We start from the raw sequence: 7,010 nt of genomic DNA, 5'->3' as shown, positions 1-7,010 counted from the left end.
ACAGGCTGCCCAGGGAGGTTGTGGAGTCTCCTTCTCTGGAGGTCTTCAAAACCACCTGGATGTCGCCCTGTGCCACATGCTCTAGGTGTGCCTGCTTGAGCAGGMAGGTTGGACTASATGATCTGTGTAGGAATCACTGAGGAATACACCAGGCTGAGGATCTCAGAAAAAAATCCTTTTTATGTTTTTACACTATTACTCTACTTTTTAGATTTTAAAACTGACTTGCTTTTTATAGCCACTTTTACAGCCACTCCCACATKTTTCTTTCTGATTCGCTCATTCGATTCAAACGTTTTAGAAGTGTTATATCCATCCAAAAGGTTAGAAATGTAGTTGCATAGACAGAAATACATAGATGCAATGATAAAAATAGAGTTGACTGATGTTTTTTGAATATATTTATATTTTTGTGAATACAGTCTGTGTTAGGTATCCAAGTAAATATCAGTTGTCAAAAATTTGGGCCCCACCCACATACTTATAAAAATCTCAACCTGTATCATTGAGAAAAATTGGCATTAATTTCAAATTTCACTTTAAATAAGGAGAATTAATATCAGAGAGCATTTTTCTAAGTAAAGCTAATAGATCTTTGTTATTTAAACAACAGCCTCATTATTAAAAATTACCCAAATTACTGTTTCATCCATATAAATCACTAACAAAAAGTTTCACGGTTCGTCTCATACTTGACTTGTACTCCTATCCACACGCTTCTTTACTAAATGTACCTTAAAAAAGGGGCTAATTCAGTCACTGGCTATTAAGTACACTGCAACATTATTACATTTATAAAGGGTATCTCCAGCAGAGATAATATTTCTCACAGTCACTCAGGTTACTGTATTTCTGTCATCGGTTGATGCACAAAAAGCAGCCACCAGCTTCACACCCCTAGCTTTACAAGTGCCCAAAGACCTAAGCCACCGCATTACACTTTTCTATTCTTACTAAGTAAGGCAAAATGACCTTTTCTTTTTGATAATTTCCCATACAAACAGAATAAACACATGCAAAACAACAGGTCAGGCTGTCTTGGCTCCGAAATGTAACACCTCCTGACATTGCAGTATCATGATTAGAGCGAGTTCATTCCACTTCGCTTACAACATTCATGAGACTTTTCAATTATTAAGTAGCCCCTATCTTTTTACTGCTCTGACAGGGCTGTTCCTATCTTGATGGCTTTCCTTTTTTAAGAAACAGGAGAAACAGTTGGGCAGTGCTAAGGAAGCCAGCACGGGCTCTGCTCACTCGTGCTCCCCATGTCCCTCTATCCGGATCCTCATTGCTGACCTGTCACCACCGCAGCCGCTGGGAATTAACCGTGATGCCTGGTAGTAGTGGGGAAGTTCGGCTTTTTCACATCAGTATTCTCACTGCAGAAGTGTCACCAGTGGAGTCATGTTGCTAATAGTGCTACCAGGGAATCCTCACAAAACGGAGGTCTCAAATTTTCAAAATATTCCATTCAGTTATATTTTTAAAGTAATTAAACATATCCATTATTTTCATCGTACTCATTTAATGTCTTCTAAGAAAGAACCAAAGGGAATGGATCTTGAAACTGAAATGCAAATCTAAAAAAGAGAAGAGTTATGATTTTTATGAGAAATTACCTAATGAGGGAAGGCTCCAGGAGAAAGCATTCGCAAGTGCATGAGCAAGGGCTATAACAACTTTTCCCGTGCAAATTGTATGTAAACTTAGGCCTCCGTATTTCCTCCTTATTCAAAAGGCCCAATATAAATTCTGATATATTTTCAGTTCTTTGTGCTAGCCTAGCTCATATGTTACAACAGGATGTTTGTAGTAGTATGCTTATATCAGGGGAAGCAGGATCCTTCTTTAAAAATGTACACCCCAAAAAGCCACATTGCTTATACATGCATACATCCTTCATCCTTCCATGAGGTCTAARGGCAGGATCAGAAGAGAGGCAAAGGCAGCGGCTCAGACATAACTTGCTTAGACAAATCAGCATCCAAAAAGCTGAGGAGATAAAGTTTTGATCCTGAGATTATCACGCCTCATAAAGCATCAATGTAAATATTTAACCAAAGAATGCATACTTATTCAGTGTACATAGGTAATTAAAACTGTAATTAATATTGCTATAGTTAAGAAGAATATAAAATGGAGCTAACAATTTAATACTTTATCTTTTAGAGGACAGCTTCTAATGGGGCAGACAGGACAACATTTTCTTGAGGGATTCAGTATGAGTAATGACACGAAGGGGAGAATGCAGTTGCCATTGCTACATGATGAAACATGATTGAAGTTTATTGTCTCAAAGTATTTAATGTTGAAGGAGGTAACACTCTGCTGTCTCAGAGATCACCTCTTAGTGCTCATTACTCTGTTGGTGAAACAGAAAATACATAATCAGAATGTGCAGGTTCCCATCTCTTCCAAAATTGTTTCTTGATACGGGCAAAACAGTCTCAGTCCAGGGACAAAGCAGAGCTGAGATGGAAAATCTCACTGTATTCAAGCTGAGGAACCAGAGTTCTCTTTTTGCTAAATACCCTYGTACTGAATGAAGATCTTTTTCCCAAAATAAAATAACCATAGTGATCAGCTGCGGAAGTACATATGAATATACATACAGATGCAAAGGACAACAAATGGGGGAACTGCAAAAGGGACAACTGGAGGTACTGACAAGTTTTCAAACTCGGCACTCAATGAATCGTGATTGTGAGAGAGCAGAATTCCCACAATAAAACTGGGTTTTTGTTTCTATAAGACTGCTTTTTTTCCACTATGACAATCTTCGCCGTCTGTTAATGTTATTCATAGATGAGACTTTGTACCCAATAGTACCCGTCCTCACCCCAGGCTTCTGATCGACTCACCCTGGCACCATCTGTCTATGTTTGCTCAGAGTCCAAGATACTCCAGGAGTCACATCGCTACGAATTTACTTCAACTTTCTCTCCATACAGAGCATAATCAGAAAAAAAAAATCTTTAGGAAGAGATAAGTGAATTTCCTTCTTCCGTAAAATCAATATTACTGCTACTATGACCACAGAAGCCAGCCCTGAGAGCACATGYAGCAAATGGGAATGATTATACTGAGAAATTAGAAAGATCCACCCATGTGTAAAAGAGWAGAGTTATCTGAGGGTTTCATAATGACCATTCTCCTTTTGAAAGGCACCTTTGATGTTTTATGTATCTCTTCAGCCAGCCTCAATCTCGAGGAGAGAACTCCGGTTCTGAGGGGAGCACAGCCACGACAGCACGATGCCCAGCACCTGGTGAGGAGGGAGAACCATCTTGTCTCCCATGTCCTCCCTATCCTCATGGAAAGGGCACATGGAKAGGCACAGTCTATCATCAACCTCTTCAAAACCAGTACAATCCCTTCTTAGGGATTAAAGCGATACTTTTGCTCCTGCTCTTCATAGCACTCCCCAACAAGCGCACACACACCTCTTAGATTAGGGCATGAACATGGCATTTGATTTACATCTAATGAACACCCCCCCCAAACAATTCCTTACTAAAGGACCAAAGGAAGATTGTGATAAAGAAGCAAATGCACCAGAAATAAAGCCATGTACATGAGGGAATGAACTCTTCCAAGGGCAAAGGACAACACTGGTTCATAGCTACTAAATTTGCAGAAATGTTACTGAAAGGAATGGTTAGTTTATGGGGATAAAACTAACATGTGGACTTCAGAAAAGCTCTGCAACTGGGAAACCAACTTATATTTCCAGCCCAGTCGTGTTTTCTGTCTCCGGGGGACAGGAATCCCCCAGCTGTTAGTGACTGGTAGGCCTGGTTCTGCTCCCAGCCTGCGAGTTAGCGGGATACCAGTCGCCTGGGACACGTCCCAGGAAAATGAACCTCCCTTTCCACCGGCAGCAGTGTCAGCCGGAGGTGCTCGACTCTCCCTAGCAGCACCCAGCACCACCCRCAACCGGGGCATGGGCAGAAGCAGACAGTGGCACCAGGAGGTGTTTCCAGGAGCGAATAAATGGCTTAAATCTAAGAAGGGCCCTTGGGGAAGGGCCCAACATCACTCAGTCCTGGAGACACTAGATGGTGTTAAAGGTAGCCAACATTTTTAGTGTTACTACCACTAACTGGTAGAGCTTAAACCTACTTCTGACACTATTCAGTTCATGAATCTGATTTTTTTCTTTTTCAGGATTTCATGCGGTCTTTCCTTTGAGAATAGTTATGTCCAGTTTGACTAGGAAATTAAATCAAACTAACAAAGTAGAAGCTCTGTAGGAGAGCTAGGAATACGTTGTTTGTGCCATTTACTACTTCTTTATTTAAAGATAGTTAAAGAAAGCTAATTTTAAAAATTCCGAATCTCCTCAATACTCACATTTGTTAAAAAATGTAGCATGAATATTTAAAATGGAAAACTAATCCATAAAAACTCTATATCTAGCATCTGCCGTGGGTGCAGAAACCTCTTTTCAAACATTCCCAGGAAGTTTTCATCAGATYGCTTCAGCAAAAATAGCCACTTCCTTCACCATCTGATTGCCTGGCAGACACAAACGGGCAAATGACGGAGCACAGATCTGCAACGGAACTGAAAACTGCATGGGAAAGTAGGCAGCAGCACATTACAATAAGGAGCAAAAATGTAAATAATGGACATTTTGCCCTTCAGAAGTAGGAGTGTGAGGGTAGTTCCACACACAGCAYCAAAACAAGATAGGAATATAGTGGCCTCTGCATGTTGCTGTACATTTAAGTGAACATTTGCAACCTGGAATGACCATACACTTTAAGAAAAGCAAGGTTTAGTATTTACATAGCAGGTCAAGAAGATCTTGTTCAGGTTTTAAAATCACTGATTATTTCAGATAAAACCAGAGGTCCTAGAACTGGCGATATCTGAAATACAGAAGGTTCACATCACTTTTACCCACAAAAGTGTTTGTCCAGTCATCCTAAGGAGAAGGCCTTTAAACTACTGGAATTACCAGCAAGTAGAAGGTAACGAGTGTGACACGATCTTCTCTACAAGCTTCCATCTTCCCAAACCAACAGCTGCTACGCTGCGTTTAAATGGAATTTCCCTTGTGACTGTGTCAGTAGTTCCTCACAGAATGACATGTCGTTTGCTTTTGTGAAAAGCACACTCACTTCTCRCTTTTCTGAAAGCAATGAAAATGTCAGGCACCAGAGTCCTGCCCAGGGCCAGGAGGAGTRGAAACATCCAAGTCTTGAAAGACCCATCCCTTCCGCCAGGACCATGAAGGTAGAAACCACTGGAAACTTTGGTCAGTCACTCTGCTACGTGCTTAGGATGCTTTCCCTTACTACRGAAAGAGTGCGATAGCTGTTTTATTTAAGTGACGCTTAAGCCAGCATTTTCTAAATMCACTTGCTTATCTCATTCGGGCAACCTGTCACCCCCCTAGGGACACTGCCCTGTTCTTTTGGAAAGCAGCTTCAAGCAGGATGCTGTCAGYAGGTTGGCAGCACCGCAGCCCGGCACATCCATGTTCCCTCCAAGAAGTTTCAAAAATCCCACCTGGGAGGAAGGCTTCCCACATAAAGCTTGTAGGAGTTGCTTCCCAGTGTACAAGATCCTGCAGTCTGTCTTCTAAACAGAAATGGGTTTGTTTATGCCTACAAATATATACATTTGGAAACACTTTTTTTTTTWAGTCTTATCTATTTTTAAAATCTTATCTTGCAAAACACATAATTACTAGAGATTTTTGGTATTTGATACACTCATATAGCTTTTTTTCATCTTCCTTCCACCCCTTCCTTCATGAGCAGAAATATTTTAATTCATCACTGTTTTACATGTGAGGAGGAACTTTGTTCCTGTGAGGGTGMCAGAGCCCTGGCACAGGCTGCCCAGGGAGGCTGTGGAGTCTCCTTCTCTGGAGGTCTCCAAACCCGCCTGGATGCCGCCCTGTGCCCCGTGCTCCCTGCTGGAGCAGGGGGTTGGACTGGATGATCTCCAGAGGTCCCTTCCAGCCTCAACCATTCTGAGATTCTGTAATTTGAACAAAATACACAACCTCCCTACTGGAGCATTTCATAATTCCTCTTCCTACTTTATCAAAAATGTGAAATCTAGAACCCTTGAGTAAGTAATAAATAGACAGTATTACAATAAGTATAACATATAGTATTTGCATAACCCACAAATGTATATAACAAACACAATTCACGTGTTACATATTTTGTGGAGTCACCTTATTTTGCCATGTATGTTTGGAGACTAAAATAGATCCAAAGTGAAGTATATTTCTAGTGCTCACTACCACGTTCATCTTTGCCCGARATGCACCATATTTGAGCCCACTATCTTCACCTCACTAACACTGCAAGCAATACAACCAACACAAATAAACCTTCCTCATTAAATATTGCAAGGAAAAATACATAAAAGGTCTAATACACCATTACAAGTCAACCCATTCTAATTTCAAGTTGCAAACTGCCGATTTATCAATAACATAACTTTAAGGTTAATGATCCGTCATCAGAACGACCCAGCACAAGTCATTTAGGTACCTCATAACTGCTTCATTTGGGGGATGAAAATAGTTCTACAGCTAAGAATATCTTTTGTGAATTTATAGTATTTGCCTGTGAGATAGTGACAATATCTCTGTTTCTTTTTTTTATACAGTAAATTATAATTTTAGTTTCAACTCATTCGCTCTTAATTTCCACCTTCCTGTCTAACTGCTACACTTCTCATGACTCCAATTTCACAAATGCATTGACTGCAGAAATATATATTTCTCTTTAAGAAAAATATTTAAGTGGAGAGTACTCTTTTCAACAGTACTATTTAAAAACATACTGGACAGTAACTGCACAGACTGCAAATAAACCTGCTGACTGTACATAGTCTGAATTTTATTAAATAGCTTTCCTTGCAGGCTATTAATCACCTTTGGGGTAGATAATCTGGGAAAATTCAAAGCGACCTAGTGGCTGACAATCACTTTGTTAGGTAGCAAATTTAGAGTACTAGCAATAATGATCCACTGGTTT

The sequence above is a fragment of the Nothoprocta perdicaria genome, unplaced genomic scaffold (genome assembly GCF_003342845.1).
Source record: "Nothoprocta perdicaria isolate Ctin4 unplaced genomic scaffold, notPer1 scaffold_77, whole genome shotgun sequence".
Lineage (NCBI taxonomy): Eukaryota > Metazoa > Chordata > Aves > Tinamiformes > Tinamidae > Nothoprocta > Nothoprocta perdicaria.
The sequence above is the reverse complement of the archived record's forward strand: the minus strand, read 5'-3'. Positions refer to the sequence as shown.